Below are 24,265 nucleotides of genomic sequence, written 5' to 3' on the forward strand. Positions count from 1 at the left end.
CAATTACGATGGTAAAAGTTGTTTCAGGGGCAAGTCCATACTTCTTTAGAAAACAGCCCGAAGGGTGTAAAAACCCCCTATGGCACCCCCATGGTATATGTCGGTCCATTCCTTTAAGTACCTTTTCCGCAAATTTTTTGAACTATAATCCTAATCAACATTTTTGTGAAAAAAGTGTTTTAATTTGCACAGGCTGAGGGTATATCTCTGTCGGCAAAGCCGACTGATACTTTTTTACTTGTTTACTTTTAAGTGCATTTCTAAATAAAACACTGGAACTTATTTATACCCTATACCACAATGTGGAAAAGGGTATTATATGTTTGTTTTGGTAAAAATTCATGTAACACCGCGAAATATTCGTCGGAGACCCCCAATGTGGTATATCAATCTTCATATCTCGACGAGATAAAGCGATTTTGAGATGTGTGTCTGTCCGTCCGTCCGTCCGTCCGTCCGTCCGTCTGTCCATTATAAATTGTAAACACGCTCCAGGCCGCAATTATGGACCGATCTTCACGAAAATTGTATGGAGGTCGGGTTCAGATCAGAACTCGCTAGAAGTCGCAATTATACATCAATAGTCACGAAATTTTGCTCCGGGTAAGAGTATAGGTCGAAAAAGATGCCTACAATTTTGAATGATGATCTGATATTCTTTAGCGTGTTGAAATGACCATTACTTTTGTATGAAAAATATACAAATTTTATTATTGGTCGATATTTTAATTACTTGAGGACATATATATTTCGCAAAGTAGCCTATATATGGAAAAAACTACTGACCTTTCCTCTGATGTAAATTGCAATAAAGTGTTTGCTAGATAACGGGTCTACTGCCTAGTATATAATGGGTTCTGTGTAGAGAACCACATTTTTATCCCATGCTACATATTGTCTCTCCAAAAGTTTATGTAACACCACGAAATAATCGTCCTAGACCCCTTATTTGGTATGCCAAAATTCATATCTCGATGAGATAAAGCGATTTAGCGATGTGTGTCCGTCCATTAAAAATTGTAAACAAGCTTAAGGCCGCAATTATGGACCGATTGTAACGAATTTTTTAAGGAGGTTGGGTTCGGGCCAGAATAGAAATGATAAGTTTTTGGTGATGATCGTGAAATGTTCAGGGGATGAAATGGACCAAAACCAAAATTTTAACCAATTTTGTAGCGGCTCTGTAGGTCAAAATAATAACCCGCAAAATTTTAAACAAAGTTTGAGTTTATGATGAAGAAGAAGCGTACAAACCAACGTGAAGATCAGATAATACTTAGGCGGTTAAATGGACTGAAACTTTTGTGTGAAATTGGTAAAAATTTCAATAACGTAGCGGTTAAACAACGGAAGTAGTAGTACTACATAAGTGGGTTTCATTACATTTTAGTTTGTGTGAACTAAATTTTCCTTTCCTGCTACAAAAATGTCTTTGTCATGCTAGATAAATTTTTGGTTTTGGTCATAAGTATTATACATTACATCTCTGATATTTGATAATTAAATGTTTACAATAATTGAAAAGAAGTTCCGTGGAGAGCGATTGTCCACGGATAGTGGTATAGGGTATCCCATGGTCGGCTCCGTCCGACTATAGACTTTTCTTACTTGTTTTTTAATTATTTTTTATTTATTATTCAGCACACACAGACTGTTAACTAACAAAATCGAACTTCCAACACTGATGACGTCCACAACAATTATTGTCCTATTTGATTTATTCACCTCCACTAAAATAATTTAATTATGCCCCGCTAATGAATTACCTTTTGGCTTCGTTAAGATAATGATACATTTAAAATTAAAAGTTCATTCATTAGAGTTGTTATTCTAAATTGCCATTTTGATAGGCTATTAAGTTGCCATCAACTTTCCAGTTTTCTTACCTTAGTATTTTTCTTTCTAATTTCCATTAAAATTGTTCACAAAAATTTTACAACAAAAACTATTTTTTCACAAGAAACAACATTAATCCCTTGCAAAATAGTCTTGCAAAACAACATTTAAGTGAATCTTACTTCTGCGGTTTGGCCAGTTGACAGACACTTAAAATGGCTTACAACACCTTTTGGCCCCAAAAACAAAAATGTTAACTAACATTAACTTTTGTAAGGCACACATTTTTAAAGGCATCTTTAGAAATTTATTTCTTTACAAAGGAGAAAAGGATTAGTAAAACAAAAGTTTTTTTTTTTGTAAGAAAAGGATTAGGATTTGCAATTTCTTAGATAAAAAGTTTAAAATCTAAATGGAAATTAGTCTGGTGAATTAAGCTTGCGGTCGGTCAGGTTAGGTCATGAAATAATTTGCTGGAATGTTAATATAGTGCTTTACTAACTTTAAAAGTGCATTTAAAGTTAAAAGTTGTAGAAAATTGAGCGTTATCTATAAGTAACTGATGTATAGAATAATTGTAAATCAGTTAATTTACATGATTCGCATTCCTTGCAGCATAAGAGCAATACTTTATACCCAAGAATCCAAATCTAACTTTTTTCGTGAATTATATACGGTAATGTTGAATAATTGACTGAAGGGCCACATAAAAATTCAGATCACTTCTTTTTTAAAGCAAACACAAACAAATTGACGCAACGCGAAAATTGCACGTACGATAGCTTCGAACTCAATTGTTTCAAGTAAGCACTCCTCGTCTATAGCATATTAGCGCAATGACAATGTATTGGACACTTTATGCAAACAACCGCAAAATATGTACTGCAAGTGTCCGCCAAGTAAGGCATAGTATAACCAAAAGTTATTTTGAATAATCGAAAAATAATTTTTTAAAGTACCTACAAAATTGCTAACTACCACATTTTTTCACTGCGAAGTCTTTTAGCCTAATTTCATTGTCAGACGTTTCACTATGGAGACTGAATTTCCACTGTTGGGCCAATGAAATACTCCTTTCTAATTTTGGCATCTCTCATATTCTTATCATTGTCTTCAGTGGAAGCAAGTCTTTCATTCACCGGGGTGAAGATGGAGACCACATGTTTTAACCTCCGATTAACTACAAATCCTGAACGAAAGTGACATGACATGCATGACAGCTTTAATACAGTCCATGTCCGTTAGGTGTTGTTGCGACACCCTTCCCTATCCATCGAGTCCAAACATTTCAGGTGCAGATTCAAAGATCATGGTCCTAAATTTTAGAGAGGTTTGGTTTTCTTTTTCTTTGTTTTTTTTTAAGTACGGTATTTTTTGGAGGGAGGGGCTACTACCCCAACGCTCAACCCATGTTATTGTTAAGCCACTACTTTTAACGTGTTTTACGGTCAGCTTATCGGCTGTCACCACGGGCATGGCAGTTCCCACTTGAGATGAATGAGGGACCAAGATAAGTCCTGGCCTTAGCCATGTTAAAAGCAGTCAGGACCGTTGCTTTGTATCTTTCATCCTCTACGTCACACAAGAGGTGATAATAAATAATTTATTTGTTACTACTCGTGTTTTAATTTAAGCTTTGTGAGTCCTAGTGCTATGGCTGTGCCACAAGGAGTACCAGCGTTAAAATTTTCAAAACTACTCTCGAATGTCTGCACCCCCAAACTGCACTTAAGGGAAGATGATGACGAAGGTACCCTCACCATTTATGCTAACGAGGGTATACGAGGGCAGTTCGGAAACTTCTTAGTCTAGCACAAAAAGCGCAATATAAATAGAAAAAAAGTTAAGTGTTTTGGAAACTTCCATCTCTGTTATGAACACATGTTAAATTTTGTTTCGATCTGGCAACTCCTTCATATAGAAACAGGTGTTCAAAAAAGACGCATCCGCAATTTTTTTACAATGGAAAAATTAGAAATGCGTGCTGTCATTAAATATTTACATAAAAAAGGTTTATCGGGACAAGAAATTCATAATGATATGGTGAATGTGTTAGGTGAAAGTGCTCCTTCGTATGCAACAGTATAAAATTGGGTTTCTGAATTTAAACGTGGTCGTACAAGCATTGAGGATGAACCACGTATTGGACGTCCAAAAACAGCAACAACAACAGAAATTGTAGCCAAAGTGCATGATATGGTATTAAATGATCGACGAATAAAAGTGCGTGAAATTGCTAATATCATGGGCATCTCAAATGATCGAGTCCATTTAATTTTGCATGAAGAACTACAGATGATAAAGCTTTCTGCAAGATGGGTGCCGCAATTGTTAACAGTCGATCAAAAACGCATAAGAATGAACATTTCTCAAGCTTGTTTGGATCGTTTTAAGCGAAATAAAATGGATTTTAAGCGTCGTTTCATAACTCTTGATGAGACATGGATCCACCACTATACTCCAGAGACAAAAGAACAATCCAAACAATGGACTGAAGCTGGAGGAAGTGCCCCAAAGATGGCAAAAACAATTCAATCGGCTGGCAAGGTTATGGAAACGGTTTTTTGGGACTTCAAAGGTATTTTATTGATTGACTATCTGCAAAAGGGTAAAACAATAAATTTAAAGTACTATTGCAACCTTTTGGATCAATTAAATGTACAAATTCGAGAAAAACGTCCTGGCTTACAACACAAAAAAATAATTTTTCATCAAGACAACGCACCAGCGCACACGAGTGCTTTAACAATGGCTAAAATCAACGAATTAAAGTACGAGTTGCTTGACCACCCACCTTGTTCTCCTGATTTAGCTCCCAGTGACCTTTACTTGTTCCCAAATCTAAAAAATTCCTTGCTGGCAAGCGTTTTACCTCAAATGAAGATGCAATTACAGTTGTAAACCACTATTTTGAAGACCTTGAGGAAAACTATTTTAATCAAGGGATAGAAATGCCAGAAAAGCGCTGGACTAAGTGTTTTGAAGTTTCAGGAGATTATATTGAAAAATAAAAATATTATTTAAAAACTAACTATGTATTCTCTTTCATTGATAGGCTAAGAAGTTTCCGAACCGCCCTCGTATACACTTTCATACGGACAAAACGTGCCTCATCGAAATAATGGTTTTAGACCCCAAGTATGTTTGGACGACATGTGTTTCAGACAATTTGGAGTTGATTTAGCCATGTCCGTCCGTCTGTCTGTCAACCAATTCGGTCCAAAATTTGGCTTTCGGAATATTTTGTTCAAACTTAGTTTAAGTTCGAAGATGGGTTATATTGGTCCACCGGTACCTCCCCCACAAAAGTTCGGAAATGTTCGAAAATTTATTCGCACGATAACTCTTGATGAGAGTGACCAATTTGGTCCATACTCTGCACATCGAAAAGTTTCTACCAGACTTAGATAAGGTTCCAATATGGACTCAATCGGTCCACTAATTCGGGTACCTCCCACACAAAATTTCGAAAAAGTACAGTTTAGGACCTGCTCTCGAATCGCTTCGACTTTTGTTGCAACAACTTGCATTCACTGCCCTCCATACGGCGGTACAAATTTCATCAGGGGCAAGTCCATACTTCCTGAGAAAATAGCCTGAAAGATGCAAAAAGCCCCTATGACACCGTGTGTAGTGTTTGGAGCGCAAGATAACTCTTGAATGGATTTGCCGATTCGGTCCAAAATTTGGCCTTCGTAATACTTTGTCCAAACATAGTTTAAACTCGCAGATAAGCCATATCGGTCCACTCCTTCGGCTACCTCCCCCAAAAAGTTCAAAAATGTTCAGAAAAAATTGTGCGCACGATAACTCTTGAAGGGAGTGACCGATGTAATCCATACTTTGCACATCCTAATATATCTACCAAATATAGATCAGGTTCGAATATGGACTATATTTGTCTACTCCTTCTGGTACCTCTCACACAAAATTTCGGATAAGTTCACTTTAAGACTTGCTCTCGAATCACTTTGATGTTTGTTGAAGCGATTTGCATTCGCTACCTCCATTACAACGGTAAACGTTTTTTCAGGGGCAAGTCCACATTTCTTGGGAGAACACCCCGAAAGGTGTAAATAACCCCTATGTCACTATATGTGGCGGTCGGAGAGCACGATAACTCTCGAACTGTTCAACCGATTTGGTCCAACATTGGGTCTTCGTCATATTATATCCAAACTTAGTTTCATGGGGCAATACCGGTCCACAACTTCCGGTACTTCTCCCCAATATTTAAAAAAAATTCCACTACAATGCTATGACGATATCACTTGAATGGGGAAACCAATTTGGTCCAAACTTTGGATCTCCTTATATTTTGTCAAAATTTAGTTTAACTTCTAAAATGGCCCATATCGGTCCTCTCTAAGGGTTCCTCACCCACAAAAGTTCAACATTTGTGTCTTAGTGCAGTTAATTCCTAATCCATATTTTTGTCGGCAAGTTCAAATGCCCAAAAACGGCCACAAGACCTTAAATACATTCGATCTGTCCGTAGGTGAAAGTTAAAGAGTACTTTGCATACAACACCAAAACAATAATTATGGATTTTTTAAAGAATATATTTAATGAACCAGCAGAGCAATAATCGTGGATTTTTAAAAGAATATTTTTCAGGAACCACCAAACCAATAATCGTGGATTTTTTTAAGAATATTTTTCATGGACCACCAAAGCAATAATGGTGGAGTTTTTAAAGAATTTTTTTCATGAACCACCAAAGCAATAATCGTAGATTTTTTAAAGAATATTTTAAATGGATTACCAATGCAATAATAGTGGATTTTTTAAAGAATATTTTAAATGGACTACCAATGCAATAATCGTGGATTTTTTTAAGAATATTTTCGTGGACCACCAAAGCAATAATCGTGATTTTTTTAAAGAATATTTTTAATGAACCACCACAGCAATAATTGTGGATTTTTTAAACAGTATTTTTTATGGACCACTAAGCAATAATCGTGGATTTTTAAACATTATTTTTCATGGACCACAGAAAGCAATAGTTGTGTCTATTGTAAAGAATATTTTTTATGTTAAATACTTTCCTAGTACCCCTTCTAAAAAGTTTACGTTTATATTTTTTTGGACCTATGGTTTTCTTCAATCCAGTTTTGTTTGTTAATTTTTTTTAAACCTTTAAAATATCTCCTTTATTTTCTTCCAAAAATCTTTAAAAATACCGGACTATCTACTTTAGGTCCTTTTCGAAAAAGAGAGCACACGTTTATTTTTATCATAATCTCTTTCAAGGTCTTCAAATGAAAAACTGAAAAATAATCAATATATAATACCTACCTTAAATTCGACACAATTTTGAAATAAAAATCAAGAACAAAATAACATAAATATTGGCATACTTCACAAACACGAAAATCAGTGGGCTTGTCCCAAATGAGGAAAACTGCAATCAAAATGTTTCCTATTCATGTCAAAAACTATTGCTACTTTATTTTGTGGATAGACAACATCCAAAGGAACGTCATTTGTGGAATACGAGGTTCCCAACTAACTAAAAAATACATACAAAGTCAAATATTGCCGAAAGTTACGCCCTTTTCTGAGACATGCTAAAGCGATGTAACAAATTTTGATTTTAAACTTTTTTATTCAAACATAAACACGTTGCATAATTCCCTTCTGCCACACTGCCAAAAGCAATCAACAACAGTAATGGCAATGATGCTACTATGTACTGCTGTTGGTAGTGTTGTTGTCTGTTCTATGCGACATAATGTGGCAACGACAAAAAGTACAAGAAAGTGAAATAGAAGAAGAAGACGAATAGCTTCAAAAGGTGTTTATCTTATGCTGAACATAAAAATGTACTCTGCCAACCAAAGCTAAAGCAGTTAGGAATATTGTCTTGTTTGGTTTTATTTGTATAACCTTTAACAAAGAGGAATTGAAGTGGACGTATTAAGTTTGTAGTGGTTGTATTAAATTCTAAAAAATATATATATACAGAAGATATGACCTATTTTGCAAAGAACATCCCAGAAGAGACATGGGAAGACTTCTTCTCTTCTCATCAAGCATTTGTACTGATTTTTTAACTCAATGATTGGTGACTTTTTCCCCGCTTAGCGGCTTGAGTGTCCGCGAAAAATATTCATTAAAAATCCAAGGCCTCATTAAAAATCCAAGGCCTGAGTGTCTTTAAAATATATTCATTAAAAATCCAAGGCCTCATTAAAAATCCAAGGCCTGAGTGTCTTTAAAATATATTCATTAAAAAATCCAAGACCTGAGTGTCCTTGAAATATGTTGAAAAATATTCATTAAAAAATCCACGTTTAGTGGTCTGAGTGTCCTTGAAAAATATTCATTAAAAAAATCCACTTTTAGTGGTCTGAATGTCCTTGAAAAATATTCATTAAAAAATCCACGTTTAGTGGTCTGAGTGTCCTTGAAAAATATTCATTAAAAAATCCACGTTTAGTGGTCTGAGTGTCCTTGAAAAATATTCATTAAAAAATCCACGTTTAGTGGTCTGAGTGTCCTTGAAAAATATTCATTAAAAAATCCACGTTTAGTGGTCTGAGTGTCCTTGAAAAATATTCATTAAAAATCCACGTTTAGTGGTCTGAGTGTCCTTAAAAAATATTCATTAAAAAATCCACGTTTAGTGGTCTGAGTGTCCTTGAAAAATATTCATTAAAAAATCCACGTTTAGTGGTCTGAGTGTCCTTGAAAAATATTCATTAAAAAATCCACGTTTAGTGGTCTGAGTGTCCTTGAAAAATATTCATTAAAAAATCCACGTTTAGTGGTCTGAGTGTCCTTGAAAAATATTCATTAAAAAATCCACGTTTAGTGGTCTGAGTGTCCTTGAAAAATATTCATTAAAAAATCCACGTTTAGTGGTCTGAGTGTCCTTGAAAAATATTCATTAAAAAATCCACGTTTAGTGGTCTGAGTGTCCTTGAAAAATATTCATAAAAAAATCCACGTTTAGTGGCCTGAGTGTCCTTGAAAAATATTCATTAAAAAATCCACGTTTAGTGGCCTGAGTGTCCTTGAAAAATATTCATTAAAAAATCCACGTTTAGTGGTCTGAGTGTCCTTGAAAAATATTCATTAAAAAATCCACGTTTAGTGGTCTGAGTGTCCTTGAAAAATATTCATTAAAAAATCCACGTTTAGTGGTCTGAGTGTCCTTGAAAATTATTCATTAAAAAATCCACGTTTAGTGGTCTGAGTGTCCTTGAAAAATATTCATTAAAAAATCCACGTTTAGTGGTCTGAGTGTCCTTGAAAAATATTCATTAAAAAATCCACGTTTAGTGGTCTGAGTGTCCTTGAAAAATATTCATTAAAAAATCCACGTTTAGTGGTCTGAGTGTCCTTGAAAAATATTCATCAAAAAATCCACGTTTAGTGGTCTGAGTGTCCTTGAAAAATATTCATTAAAAAATCCACGTTTAGTGGTCTGAGTGTCCTTGAAAAATATTCATTAAAAAATCCACGTTTAGTGGTCTGAGTGTCCTTGAAAAATATTCATTAAAAAATCGACGTTTAGTGGTCTTTGTGTCCTTGAAAAATATTCATTAAAAAATCCACGTTAAGTGGGCTGAGTGTCCTTGAAAAATATTCATTAAAAAATCTACGTTTAGTGGTCTGAGTGTCCTTGAAAAATATTCATTAAAAAATCCACGTTTAGTGGTCCGAGTGTCCTTGAAAAATATTCATTAAAAAATCCACGTTTAGTGGTCTGAGTGTCCTTGAAAAATAATCATTAAAAAATACACGTTTAGTGGTCTGAGTGTCCATGAAAAATATTCATTAAAAAATCCACGTTTAGTGGTCTGAGTGTCCTTGAAAAATATTCATTAAAAAATCCACGTTTAGTGGTCTGAGTGTCCTTGAAAAATATTCATTAAAAAATCGACGTTTAGTGGTCTGTGTGTCCTTGAAAAATATTCATTAAAAAATCCACGTTTAGTGGTCTGTGTGTCCTTGAAAAATATTCATTAAAAAATCCACGTTTAGTGGTCTGAGTGTCTTTGAAAAATATTCATTAAAAAATCCACGTTTAGTGGCCTGAGTGTCTTTGAAAAATATTCATTAAAAAATCCACGTTAAGTGGGCTGAGTGTCCTTGAAAAACATTCATTAAAAAATCCACGTTAAGTGTTTAAACAATCCACGTTTAGTGGTCTGAGTGTCCTTGAAAAATATTCATTAAAAAATCCACGTTTAGTGGTCTGAGTGTCCTTGAAAAATATTCATTAAAAAATCCACGTTTAGTGGTCTGAGTGTCCTTGAAAAATATTCATTAAAAAATCCACGTTTAGTGGTCTGAGTGTCCTTGAAAAATATTCATTAAAAAATCCACGTTTAGTGGTCTGAGTGTCCTTGAAAAATATTCATTAAAAAATCCACGTTTAGTGGTCTGAGTGTCCTTGAAAAATATTCATTAAAAAATCCACGTTTAGTGGTCTGAGTGTCCTTGAAAAATATTCATTAAAAAATCCACGTTTAGTGGTCTGAGTGTCCTTGAAAAATATTCATTAAAAAATCCACGTTTAGTGCTCTGAGTGTCCTTGAAAAATATTCATTAAAAAATCCACGTTTAGTGGTCTGAGTGTCCTTGAAAAATATTCATTAAAAAATCCACGTTTAGTGGTCTGAGTGTCCTTGAAAAATATTCATTAAAAAATCCACGTTTAGTGCTCTGAGTGTCCTTGAAAAATATTCATTAAAAAATCCACGTTTAGTGGTCTGAGTGTCCTTGAAAAATATTCATTAAAAATACCACGTTTAGTGGTCTGAGTGTCCTTGAAAAATATTCATTAAAAAATCCACGTTTAGTGGTCTGAGTGTCCTTGAAAAATATTCATTAAAAAATCCACGTTTAGTGGTCTGAGTGTCCTTGAAAAATATTCATTAAAAAATCCACGTTTAGTGGTCTGAGTGTCCTTGAAAAATATTCATTAAAAAATCCACGTTTAGTGGTCTGAGTGTCCTTGAAAAATATTCATTAAAAAATCCACGTTTAGTGGTCTGAGTGTCCTTGAAAAATATTCATTAAAAAATCCTCGTTTAGTGGTCTGAGTGTCCTTGAAAAATGTTCATTAAAAAATCCACGTTTAGTGGTCTGAGTGTCCTTGAAAAATATTCATTAAAAAATCCACGTTTAGTGGTCTGAGTGTCCTTGAAAAATATTCATTAAAAAATCCGCGTTTAGTGGTCTGAGTGTCCTTGAAAAATATTCATTAAAAAATCCACGTTTAGTGGTCTGAGTGTCCTTGAAAAATATTCATTAAAAAATCCACGTTTAGTGGTCTGAGTGTCCTTGAAAATATTGTTTAAAAAATCCACGTTTAGTGGTCTGAGCGTCCTTGAAAATATTGTTTAAAAAATCCACGTTTAGTGGTCTGAGCGTCCTTGAAAATATTATTAAAAAATTCACGTTTTTGGGCCTGAGTGTCCTTGAAAAGTATTGTTTAAAAAATCCACGTTTAGTGGTCTGAATGACCTTGAAAAATATTGTTAAAAATCCACCTTTAATGGTCTGAATGTCCTAGAAAAATATTGTTTAAAAATCCACGATTAGTGGTCTGAATGTCCTAGAAAAATAATGTTTAAAATCCACGATTAGTGTTCTGAATGTCCTAGAAAAATATTGCTTAAAAATCCACGATTAGTGGTCTGAACGTCCTTAAAAAATATTGTTTAAAAATCCACGATTAGTGGTCTGAATGTCCTTAAAAAATATTGTTTAAAAATCCACGTTTAGTGGTCTGAGTATCCTTGAAAAATATTGTTTAAAAAATCCACGTTTTGGGGCCTGAGTGTCCCTGAAAAATATGGTTTAAAAGTCCACGTTACAAAATATTGTTACAAAAATCACATTTAGTGTCCTGACTGTCCTTCAAAAATCCACATATAGTCGTCTGAGTGTCCTTTAAAAATATTGTTTAAAATCAACGTTGACCATAGAAGGCTTTCAATTTATAGACGACCTTAAGAAGGTATCCTGTATATAAATAAAAAAAGGAGGGCACCTTAGCTTCGACCTAATCGCACCTAATATCATTTTCACCGTTCTTACGAGAATAGCTGGGAGTAGCATAAAAAGTTGTCGCATAACAGTTGTCGCCTGTCTGCCAGCCAGCTAAACATCCAGCGAAATGTATAAATATAACAAAGTCATACAAACACAGACACACATTAACATTCCTTTATAAACTTATTCATGTTAACTATTTTCGGAGCCCAGGCAACCGCTTTTGGTTTAGCTATTATCAGTTTGGCACTTGTTGTAAATTTCCCCCATATTTCCCCAAAGGTGTAGATGAGAGAGAATATATTAAAGATTAGATTAATGTGACACAAATATATTTTCCCACAAAAATATATAATCTTAAATTCTTAAATAATTGTTTGCGAATTTATTTTGTGTTAATCAACTGACATTTGTAGGCGAATATTTATCCATTACGCTTAAATTTGCCAATTGTTGTGTAAATTCCTTTCACTTTGGCACGGTATGCTGTCATCATCATTTACAAAATAACTCCTGAAAGTGAAACGGAAACTGATAATTGCATAATCGCAATTCCATTCAGCAATTACTGCGCGATTTTTTTCGAACAAAAAGAAATAAAAAATAACCGAAATTATTCATTCAAATTGAGATATGGTGTTGCATTGATGAAGACTGGGTGGCATTTTACTGTGGTAGAAATTTTTGCAACATTGTGAAATTGAATGGACGGTGCGAACAAAAAGCAATTAAATTGGAGTCGTATAGTCTCGAAGCTTTAACAAGGACTCGTGATTAACTTCACGTTGATATTCCCCGTTAACCCAGATTGGAAACAAAACAAGGAGCCAGTTCAATAAATCTGCACAGCCTTCTTAGTTTATGAAGGCGTTAGAATGTCTACTGCAAGCAACTTCATGTACTGGTAGATCCAGGTCTTTGGACTATTTCTGCAACAATTCCTATGTGAATATTCTAAAATGTAGTCCGACTTATATTACAACAATTTATGCATCAACCTGAATTTCACAAACATACAAATATTCCACATGCCAGTTGTGTTATTTTTCCGAAAAATATGTTCAACTAAAATAACTAAAACTATCAACAATGTATGCAACTGGAAACCAGGTAAAATTCTTGGGACATTTTCCTATCTATAGCAAGCATAATTGTCATCCCATCTGGTTTTTGGGTAAAGCGAATATTTTCTTTCTTGTCTGTTTTTGGAGAAAATGATAACATAAAAGCCAATGTCGTTGCATATAAATCCAATGCAATGTTCTCCTGGTGACATTAAAACACTTTAATTATTATTCCGACATTTGTTACTTGAATTTCGTTCTCTATAGTTTCGATGATTTTTCTTTATTCTTGCCAGTTCCCCTATTTCGGCACACACAGAATGCCATTTCGTTTTTCAACAGCTTTTTTTCAACAAGAGCACCACTCTTAAGCGAGCTTCATTATGCATTCCATTAGCGGGTGTTGGAAACATTAAGGATATTGAAAGAGGAGGGCCAGGAATGGCGGGAATAATTTGGATATAGGAGACCTAAAAAATACTCTCTTTTTATACCCTGGAGGGTATATTAAGTTTGCATTCCGTTTGTAACACATCGAACTAATCATTTGCGACCCTATAAAGTATATATATTCTTGATCAGGATAAAATTCTAAGACGATCTAGCCATGTCCGTCTGTCCGTCTGTTGTAATCACTCTAGCGTCCGCAATAATTGAGATAGAGTGCTGAAATTTTGCACCCATGGGCAGGTCAAGTTCGAAGATGGGCTATATCGGTCCACTATTTGGCATAGCCCCCATATAACGGTACCTCCGGATTTGAGGTATTTTGACGTTCTTCGCCACATTTGCAGACCGAATTAGCTATAATTTTGCACTTGGGGTTCCTAGTGATCAACAAACTTATATCCCAAAGGATATGGACATAAGTCCATGTTTTGGTATAGTCCCCAAATATCGGTACCTCCCGATTTTCGGTATTTTGAGAATTTTAGCCACAATTTTTAACCGAACTATCTGCAATTTGACATTGGAGGTTCTCAGTGATCATGAAACATCTCCACGAAACATCGTCAATATAGGTCTATGTTTCGGTATAGCCCCCATATATCGGTACCTCCCGATATTCGGTATTTTGAGCATTTTAGCTACAATTTTGAACCGAACTAGCTGTAATTTGTCATTTGAGGTTCTCAGTGGTCATAAAATATTTCCACTAAACATCGTCAACATAGGTCCATGTTTTGGTATAGCCCCCATATAACGGTACCTTCCGATTTTCGGTATTTTGAGAATTTTAGCCACAATTTGTAACCGAACTATCTGCAATTTGACATTTGAGGTTCTCAGTGGTCATGAAACATCTCCACCAAACATCGTCAACATAGGTCAATGTTTTGGTATGGCCCCCTTATAACCGTACCTCCCGATTTTCGGTATTTTGAGCATTTTAGTTGCAATTTTTAACCGAACTAGCTGTAATTTGACATTTGAGGTTCTCAGTGGTCTTGAAACATCTCCACGAAACATCGTCAACATAGGTCCATGTTTTGGTATAGCCCCCATATATCGGTACCTCCCGATTTTCTGTATTTTGAGAATTTTAGCTACAATTTTTAACCGAAATAGCTGTAATTAGACATTTGAAGTTCTCAGTGGTCATAAAACATCTCCAACGAAACATCGTCAACATAGGTCCATGTTTTGGTATATCCCCCCATATAACTCCCTCCCGATTTTCGGGAATTTTCAGTGTTCACGAAATTTCTTCACTAAAATTCGTCAATATGGGTCCATTTTTGAGGGTCTACATTGTTTTGATGAAACTACCCTCAATTTGACTCTTGAAGTTCCCTGCAGCTATAAAGCTTTTCCGCCAAAAAAATTTAAAGATAGGTTGACTCTTTGATATAGCCCCGTTGGTGGTACCTTTCACCTAGCTGAACACATTTTTTTAGATTAGATTAGGTAACACTGTGCAACAAAATGGAGGTGAAAGCCTGGGGCACGGAAAATTCCTATTTGGGAAGAAAGGCCTTGGTGAGTATATTATGAACCCCGAAGGACAGATCCGCCGTGAGTCGAACTTCCGCGTTATGGCGTGATAAAATTTTTGATAGAGACCCTGTGGGCCATCAGGAATTAGCGTTATATCTTTGTTCACTGTTGCTTAAGTGCTCTACAAAACCAACAAATAAAGATATAATGCTAATTCATGATGACTTACAGGGTCTCTTGCAAAAACTTCATCACGCCATAACACGGAAGTTCAACTCACGGCGCATCTGTCCTTCGGGGTTTTTAATGTACACACACCAAGGGCTTTCATTTCCAAAAGGAATTACCTCTGCCCCAACATTTGTGTTCACAGTGTAATTTAAGAAATAGTGGGAGGCACTAGGAATATATACATTGTCGAAAATTTGTTCCACCTAAAATTGTGAAAGGACCCTAATTATTCCATTTTAATTAAGACTATTTTATGGTGGAGGGTATAAAAAGTTCGACCCGGCCGAACTTACCGACTTTTTACTTGTTCTCTCTCTTTTTCTTCTGTCTCTAGCAGAACTTAATGAGTTTTAAAGAACTTTTCTCTGTAGAAGACTTTCATCCGTACATCCGCCTATTGAAGGTATTCTTCTAACTAAAGCTTTCTTTCTATAGACAGCTCTTAGAAGGTATTCCGTATATGTAATACCTTTAAGAGATGTTTTGTTTATGGACGGCTTTAAATTGTCTACAGAAGAGCAGAACACTCTGAATATAGAAGTTCGTTAGACTTCCCTCCGGAAAACATCCTTTAAGGGTCATATGTTCAAGAAAGGCCTATAATATAGTTTGGATATAGGAGACCTAAAAAAGACTCCCTTTTTTTCTCTTTTTCTTCTGTCTCTAGCAGAACTCAATGAGTTTTGAAGGACTTTTCTCTGTAGAAGACTTTCATCCGGACATTCACCTATAGAAGGTCTTCTTCTAACTAAAGCTTTCTTTCTATAGACAGCACTTAGAAGGTATTCTGTATCTGCAATACCTTTAAAATATGTTTTGTTTATGGACGGCCTTAAATTGTCTGAAGAAGAGCAGAAGACTCTGAATATAGAAGTTCGTTAGAGTTCCCTCCAGTAAACACCCTTTAAGGGTCATATGTTCAAGAAAGACCTGAAGAAAATCTGCTATCTATAGACGACCATATGCAGTTTTTCTCATAAGACATTTAAAAGGTCTTTCATCTGCAGACCTTACAAGACCTGTAGAAGGCTTTCTTTGTATTGTTATTTTTAAAGTAAGCCAGCTTAAATTCGTATTTGTTGTTTTCAAATATGGAAGATATTTAAAAGTTTTTCTGTCTTGAGAAAAACCATAGAAGATCTTCTTTCAAAGGTTCTTTTGACCAAGCAGTAGGTATAGAAGGTCTTCTGTCTATAGAAGACCTTGCGAAGTTTTTCGGCCTCTATAATCTTCGGTAGGTCTTCTGTCTCTACAATACTTTAAGAAAGTCTTCGTATCTAGAAGATCCATAGAGGGTCCTCTGTCTATACAAAACTTTTAGAAATTTTTCGGCCTCTAAAAGATCTTTAGAAAATTGTGTGTCCATAGAAGGCCTTTGGAAGGTATTCATTCGGAATTTAGATAGTCGTTTGTATCTAGTAGACCCATGAAAGGTCTTCTGCCTCTAGAAGGTCTTCTGTCTCTGGATGGTCTTTAAAAGGTCCGCTATCTCTGGAAGACCTTCTCCTAAGATCTGCCATCGCCAGAAGACCCTTGGAAGGTATTCTATCTCTAGAGACCTGTAGAGTGTCTTCCATTTTCAGAAGTCTCTCGAAAATTCTTCCGCCTATAGAAGTCCTTTAGAAGACTTTCTAATGATCTTTCACCTTCAGTAGACCCTTGATGGGCCCTTTGCCTTTAGAAGAATTTAAGGTCTGCCATCGCCCGAAGGTCTTCTACCTCTAGAGACCTTTAGACAAAAGACCATTGAAAGGTTTTTTTTACTCTAGAGGACCTTTTGAAGTTCTGATGTCTCTAATCTATTTCTAGAAGACCTTTGGAGTTCCTGAATACCTTGGGACGGGCTTCTGTCGTTAGAGTACCTTGAGAAAGTCTTCCATTTCTAGAAGATGATTAGAGTGTCTACAGTCTATAAAGGCCTGTAGAGGGCCTACAAGACTTCTATTTTTTTTTTTAATTTTTCATTTTCAGAAGACCTTTGAAAGATTTGCTGCCTTTGAGTACCTCTTGAAGGTCTTCTATCTCTAGAAGATCTTTATATAATCTATCTCTAGAACACCTTTTGAAGGTCTTGTACCTCTGGGGGATTATTATAAGCTGTCACTGAAAAAGGTCTTCTGCCCTCTTTTGTCCCTCGAAGAACATCTAAAGGTCTTTCATCTCCAGGAGACCTTTGGAATTTCTTCTGTCTCTAGATGACATTTATAAAGTCTTTTGTCTCCATATGCCTGAGGAGGGTCTTCCATTTTCAGAATGTTTTTCGCCCACAGAAATCTTTTTGAAGGTCTTCTGCCTCTAGAGGACTGTAAAGGGTCTTCCGTCTTTCTAATGATTTTCCATCTTCAGAAGACCCTTTGAAAACGTCTACTGCCTCTAGTAGAAAGTTTTCTGTCCCTCGAAGAAATTTAGAAGTTCTTTAGTCTCTCGAAGACCTTCCTTCTAAAGGTCTTCCATCTCCAGAAGACGATCGGGAGGTACTCTGTCTCCATAAGATCTTCTGTCCTAAAAAGCTGTTGGGGATCTTATGTCTCTAGGAGACCATCCATTTTCAGAAGACCCTTGAGGGATTTTCTGTCTCTAAAAGATCGTTATATTTAGATGACTGTTTGAAGGTCTTCTGCCTCTAGGTTATGTGTGTAGAAGACCTTTAAAAGGTCTTCTGCCCTCTTCTATCCCTCAGAAGATCTTGGAAGCTCTTTTATCTCTATAGAGTGTCTTCCGTCTCTAGAGGACTTCCTATCGGTCTTCCATCTTCAGAAGACACTTGAAAGGTCTTCTGCCTATAGAAGATCGTTTTCTGTCCCTCGAAGAAATTTAGAAGTTCTTCAGTCTCTCGAAGACCTACCTTCTAAAGGTCTTCCATCTTCAGAAGACCCACGGAAGTTATTCTGTCTCTAGAAGATCATTATAAGATCATAGAGATCGATTGTGGATCTTATGTCTCCAGAAGACATGTTACTGGTTTCCATTTTCAGAAGACCCTTGAAGAGTCTTCTACCTCTAATAGACCATTAATAGGTCTTCCGACTTTAGAAGTCCTTTTGATGGTATTCTTTCTCCGGAAGGCAATTATATGGTTTTGTGTCTGGCTCTTTCAATTCCAGAAGATCTTTATAAGGTATTCTGTCTTTAGAGACTTGTGAGGATATATTAGATTTTCATTGGGTCTTCCATCTTTAGAAGAACCTTGAAATCTGTTCTGCCTCATTTTTATAAAATCTTCTGTCTCTAGAAGACCTTTATTCATTCCGCTCCATTCCATTTCAGGAGACTCCTGGAAAATCCTCCGCCCTTTTATTGTCTGCTTTCTCTAGAAGACCTTTAGAGGGTCTTCTGTTTTTGGACAGGACTTTTGTCTCTAGGGGCCTGTAGAGGCTCTTCAGAAGACCTTGGAAGTTATATAGAAGTCTGTCTCTAGGAGACCATTAGAAGATGATCTCTCATCTTCATAAAATCCTTGAAAGGTCGTCTGCCTTTATATTAATATTTTCTTTCCCTCGAATAACTTTATAATGTCTACCATCTCCAGACCCCTGCAAGGTCTACTGTCTCTAGAAGATCTTTATCAGGTTTTCTTTCTCTGGAAGACCTTTATAATAAAGACCTGTAGAGGTCCTTCTGTTTCTAGTAGACCTTGTGAAGGCCTTCTGGAGATAGGAGACCTGATAAAGGTCTTCTGTCTCTAGAATACCTTCAGCGGGTCCCGTATCTCTAAAATGCTTCAATTTTTAGAAGACCCTTGGAAGGTCTTTCACCTGCAGAAGATATACAGAGGGTCTTCTGACTTCTTCAAAGGCATGTAGAGGGTCTTCTATCTCTAGTAGACCGTCTTAAGGTTTTCTACCTCCAGAAAACTGCTTCTAGAAGATCTTCTGTCTCTAGGCGCCTGTAGAGAGTCTTTTGTCTCTAGCAGACCTCTTAAATGTTATTTTTCTTAGGAGACCCTCTTCTGCCTCTAGAAAACTTTTAGAAAGCCTTCCTCTTCGAGAAGACCTTTACATCGTATTCCGACTCTAGAATACCTTTAAAAGTCCTAAGGAGGTTCTGATGTCTTTGGAAGACCTACTGAAGATCTTCCATCTCCAAAACATACTTAACGCTACTAGAATAACTTTATAAGGCCCAAGGAGGTTCTGATCTATGATCTCTAGAACACATTCAGATGGTCTTCCATCTTCAGAAGAAAAATTCATCCATCTCCAGAAGACCTATAGATGAGCCTCCGACTCTAGGAGGCCTTTATGTAGGCTGAGGAGGTGATGCTGTCTTTAGAAGACCTATTAAAGATTTTCAATCTCCAGAAGACTCTTGGAGAAGACCTTTATCAGGTCTTCTTTCTCTAAAGGCCGGTAGAAGACCCTTCTAAGGTATTCAGAAGACCCTTCTAAGGTATTCCACCTTTAGAAGACCTTAAGATAGTCTTCTGTAGAGGGTCTTCTGTCTCTAGAACACTTTCTGATTGGCTTATTGGCTTCCATCTTCAGAAGACCTATTAAAGTTTTTCCATCTCCAGACGAGCTTTAGATGGTTCTCTGACTCTAGAAGACCTTTATGAGGAGATTCTGCTGTATTTAGAAGACCTATTAAAGATTTTCAAAACACTTGGATTTCTTCGGCCTCTAGAAAACCTTTAAAAAGTCTTACGGCGCTTGAAGGTCTTCTTTCTTTAGAAGACCTTAATAATAGAGGCCTGCAGAAGGTCTTCTGTTTCTAGAAGACCTTGTAAAGGCCTTCCATATCCAGGATACCTTTGAAAGATCTTCTGTCCTTAGTAGTTTTTTTAGAGGGCCTTCTGTCAGTAGAATGGGTTTATAAGATCGTGTGTCCCATCTTTATAAGGTCTTCTCTCTGTAGTCTACTGTCTCTAGCATAGCTTGAGAAGGTCTCCGTCTTTAGAAGGTTTTTGGAAGGTTTTTCATCTCCAGAAGACCCTTAGAAGGTACTCTATCTTTTAGAAGACCTCTAGAAGTGTTTCTGAATCTAAAAGACCATTAAAATTGTACCTATATTTTTAAGACTTCTTTAGAAGAGAAGAAGTTAGAAGTCCTTTTAAAAGACATTTTGTCTCTACAAAACCAATAGACAGTCCTCTGTCTCTTGAATACTTTTAGAAGGCCTTGTGTCTATCGAAGATGTTTAGAGGTCTTCTCTCTCTAATATTCTGTCTCTAGAAGACCTATAGCATGTTTTTTGTCTCTTAAAGACCTTTGGATGTCCTTCTGCCTCTTGAAGACCATTAAAGAAGCTCTTTTGTCTTTCAAAAACGTTCAGTAGGTCTTCTGCCCCTAGAAGACTTTTAAATGGTCGTCTATCTTAAAATACCTTTAAAAAGTGTTCTATCTATAGAAGACCTCTAGGAGGTCTGCCGTCAATAGAAGAAATTTTGAAAGTCTTCTGTAATTGGAAAACCATTTTCATTGGAAAACGATTTTCAAGGAAATCTTTCTCAAGAAGCCTTCGGTCTATAGAAGACATTTGAAATGCCTTTTGTCTGCAAATGACCTGTAGAAGCATTATAGTTCTAGTAAACTTCTAGAACATCTTTTGTATCTTGAAACTTCCAGAGGTTGCTTACAAGGTCTTTCATCGCTAGAAGCGCTTTGGGCGATCTTCTGTGTCCAGAGAACATTTAGAATATATATTGTCTTTTGTAGACCTTTAGAAAGTCTTTAATTTCCGAAGGCTTTTAAAATGTCCTTTCGTGTATAGAAGGCCTGTTGAAGGCCCACTCATTTTCTATGACGGTATCTTTCATCTGTACAGAATGTTGTTTTTAAAGCTGCTGATGCTCTTTTCTAATGACACATACAATGACACTTATGTGTATGCTTGCACTGCAACTTACCAAGTGAGAGACAATGGGCAAAAAGTCCTGAATGCAACAACTGATACCACATTTGGATAACTCAATGTTATGTTAGTTTGAATGGATGCATGGGTGTGGGTGTCTGTGTGTATTTGTGCATTGTGTTCATTCTATTCAAAGCACTTCTCTATCTCTTAACATTTGTTTTTATGACAAAGTCTAAAACACACGACAATGTATTTGTCTGTCCGTTTGTTTGTACATGTGTATGTAGGTATGTGTGTGTTGATGGCAGTGAAATGAATATGATGATTGTTCTATACTACGCTAACATATTTTTGCAATATTTCTATATGGGTACATATTAGAATATGAGGTATTCCACGAGAGGTTTTAGTGTGAGGACATATGGAGGGGGAGATTAGGTAGTAGTGATACCAGGTGTGATGAAGTCAATGAAAGAAAATGACACCTGCAAAACTTGTAATTTTTGGGACGATTATTATAGGGAATGTATGAGAGGTTTGTAGGGTCTTATTTGGGGGGTTTTTGTTTGTTACCTGCTTCTTATGGAAAATTGTTTAGTATTTTTTCGGAAGGCTTACACATATTTTCTATGAAGCCAAAAAACTTATTTATGACCGGAAATGTATTGAGTCCTCTGATAAGTTGACCTAACGAGTCCTTTTTTATCAGTCTTCCAAAAGTGTCTTACCACAATATTTGTGTTTTTTTTTGCCATAAACGACCCACATGTCCATTGTATTCCTTTTGGAATCTACCATCGACTTTTGTGCAGAGCAAATCTCGTTACTCTCGTTATTCAATGGCCGATTTAAATTTTGTTTCAAAACGAAACGATTCAATGATGATACTCTGTTGCATTTCGACAATATTTAGCATTAGTTGGCCTTTCTCTGCTTTCGCTTCTGGTTAGCCGGTTGAATGGCACTTGAGTTACTTGGCCAAAAACCACCTCTGCGGCTGTTCCATAGGAAATATGCAATGACATTTAGATTTTTATCTAATATCTGGCAGCATTATTCAGTTGCATACATCCATTTAGCGGTCGGTCATATATGTACACACATACAAACATACACAGATATATTAAGCTATTATGGCCATTACAATTTTGCACTTTAAACCAAGAGCAAAAGAGAGATGGTTATGATAATTGTTTAAGGCAATTGAAAGGCATTATATTTTAGTTATATCCGAGTATCCGATTTACAATAATACTAGGTAATTGTTATGGGACAATTTTAACAATTCAAATTAAATTTTATTGTCCAATAAAGTTATTAGGAGGCTATGGGAAATACGAACATTTTCTATTCAATATTTTACCACAATTTATTGCTTCGTGGGAGGAAGGTAATAAAACACTGATTGAAGGTTCAACTGAACTGAACTTAATTAAGAGTTTTTTATTAAGGAAGCTGAGTACGAACTCAAGTAATATCCGAAAAAAAAACAAACACAAATAAAACTATTTTCTTACATATCCAAGTTTTCTTACAATACCAGTGGGTATTCCATTACATGCTCCTGCCAGAAGATTGCAACGCTATACAAATAAAGAGTTTCAAATAAAATGTTGGAGGAAACGAAATTCAACTTGCAAGAAAAAATAAATAGGAAACTTTAATTAAGATCCAGCCATATTGTTTAGCCCCCTTTATAAATATTTGTATGTATGTGTGAATATGTGTTAGTATTTAGTGGAATGTAAGGATTAGGGTTAGTTTTGTTTAAAATGAACATCAAATTAGTTGTTGAATTTTGAATTTAAGCCAATGAAATTGAGTTGAGAGGTTTTTGATCTTTCATGGATAGAAAAGGTTTCTAAGATAGAAAAAACTTTCAAGGCCTTAGAAGCCTCTACGGATAACATAGGAAAGCTGATTGACCGAGTTTCAGAGAGTTCACCAATCACCGCTTCAGAGAACTGCCCAGTCCTTCTGATGTTCGGGTAGCGGAAAGGACGTTCCGAGACATCGTCACTGCTTATGATGTCCAAACTTTCCAGCAGAGGCGACGGGATTAGCAAACGAGCGTGATGAGCTTCGTCGAGCCAACCCCAACGACCCCAGAGTCAGGGCGCTGACACTGGAAGTTAACACTTTGTCGAGCACCCCGAGGGTGGCAAGGCGAGGAGGAGAGTATTACGTATTACGCATCAGTAGTGGGATTCTCTAACTCATTTTTTGAGTTACCGACAATTGTGGGTAAAATTAATATGTTTATAATTTCGGTAATTACCGATGTTTTTCGGTATGTTAGCGACGAATAAAAATCAGTCGTAAAGTTCTATCGATAGCAAGAGTGTTGTCAACTTTTATTTGTACTTTTCATTCATAATTTTGCGTTTTAGTTTTACCGATTTTTGTCGGTAACCGTAAAAATGGGTTAGAGAATCGCACTATAGATATCTTCCTATCGAGGATGAACCACCACAGTTTACAATGAATGATGCTACGAATGTTATCGGATACGCTAAATCATTCAAAGCGTTGGGCCCTGATGGAATCTCAATGGTAATGCTGAAGCAGCTGGATGAGCCGGGATTGGAGTATCTCACTAAAGTTCTCAACTTATCGCTAGCCACCCTCGTTGTTCCCGAAGTCTGGAAAATGGGCAGGGTGGTCCCGCTACGGAAGCCAGGCAAGGGTGCCAGCCTTAGTCCTCCCCAGTATCAGGAATAGCTATCAAGTTGCCGATCATCAGCATGGATTCCGTAAGCAACACAGCACGACAACAGCGCTGCACGCCATCTCCAATCTTTATTGTATATCGTGCTGTTTTTATATCTGGCCGCATATAGATTCGCATTTAATTTCGCAAATTAGCTGATGCATACTCCTTATCAGCATTTCGCCATCGGTCTTGAAATGTTCGGCGGGAAGTCCATCAGCTCCTGCTGCCTTATTTTTTTCAGCTGATTAATAGCTGTCATAAACTCGCTTTGGCTAGGTGGTAGACATTCTACGTTGTCATTTACGATTGGTTCTGGGGTATCTTCATCGCCACCCATATTCGATACCAAAAGCTTCCAAATCCTCAGTAGGCTATATATATCAGTTACCAGATTCCCTTCGACATATTTGCAGGAGAATGTGCCTGCACCATATCCTTCAGTCGGGTGTTTTACACTCTGGTACACTATTCGGACTTCATTCTGATCACTGAACATCTCGAGTTCTCACGCTCACATTTTTCTAGCTCCTTCTTTTTCTCATGGTAGTTCCCATTTTAAAGAGGGGTTCCCCTCCGGATAAATGTGGAAGCTACAGACCCATTTCGCTGCTGTCGGCATTTGGAAAGCTTTTTGAATCGTTTATTTTAAAACGCATAAAAATGTTTGTGGAGGATA

The sequence above is a fragment of the Musca autumnalis genome, unplaced genomic scaffold, assembly GCF_047663935.1.
Source record: "Musca autumnalis isolate F117 unplaced genomic scaffold, ASM4766393v1 scaffold_1, whole genome shotgun sequence".
Lineage (NCBI taxonomy): Eukaryota > Metazoa > Arthropoda > Insecta > Diptera > Muscidae > Musca > Musca autumnalis.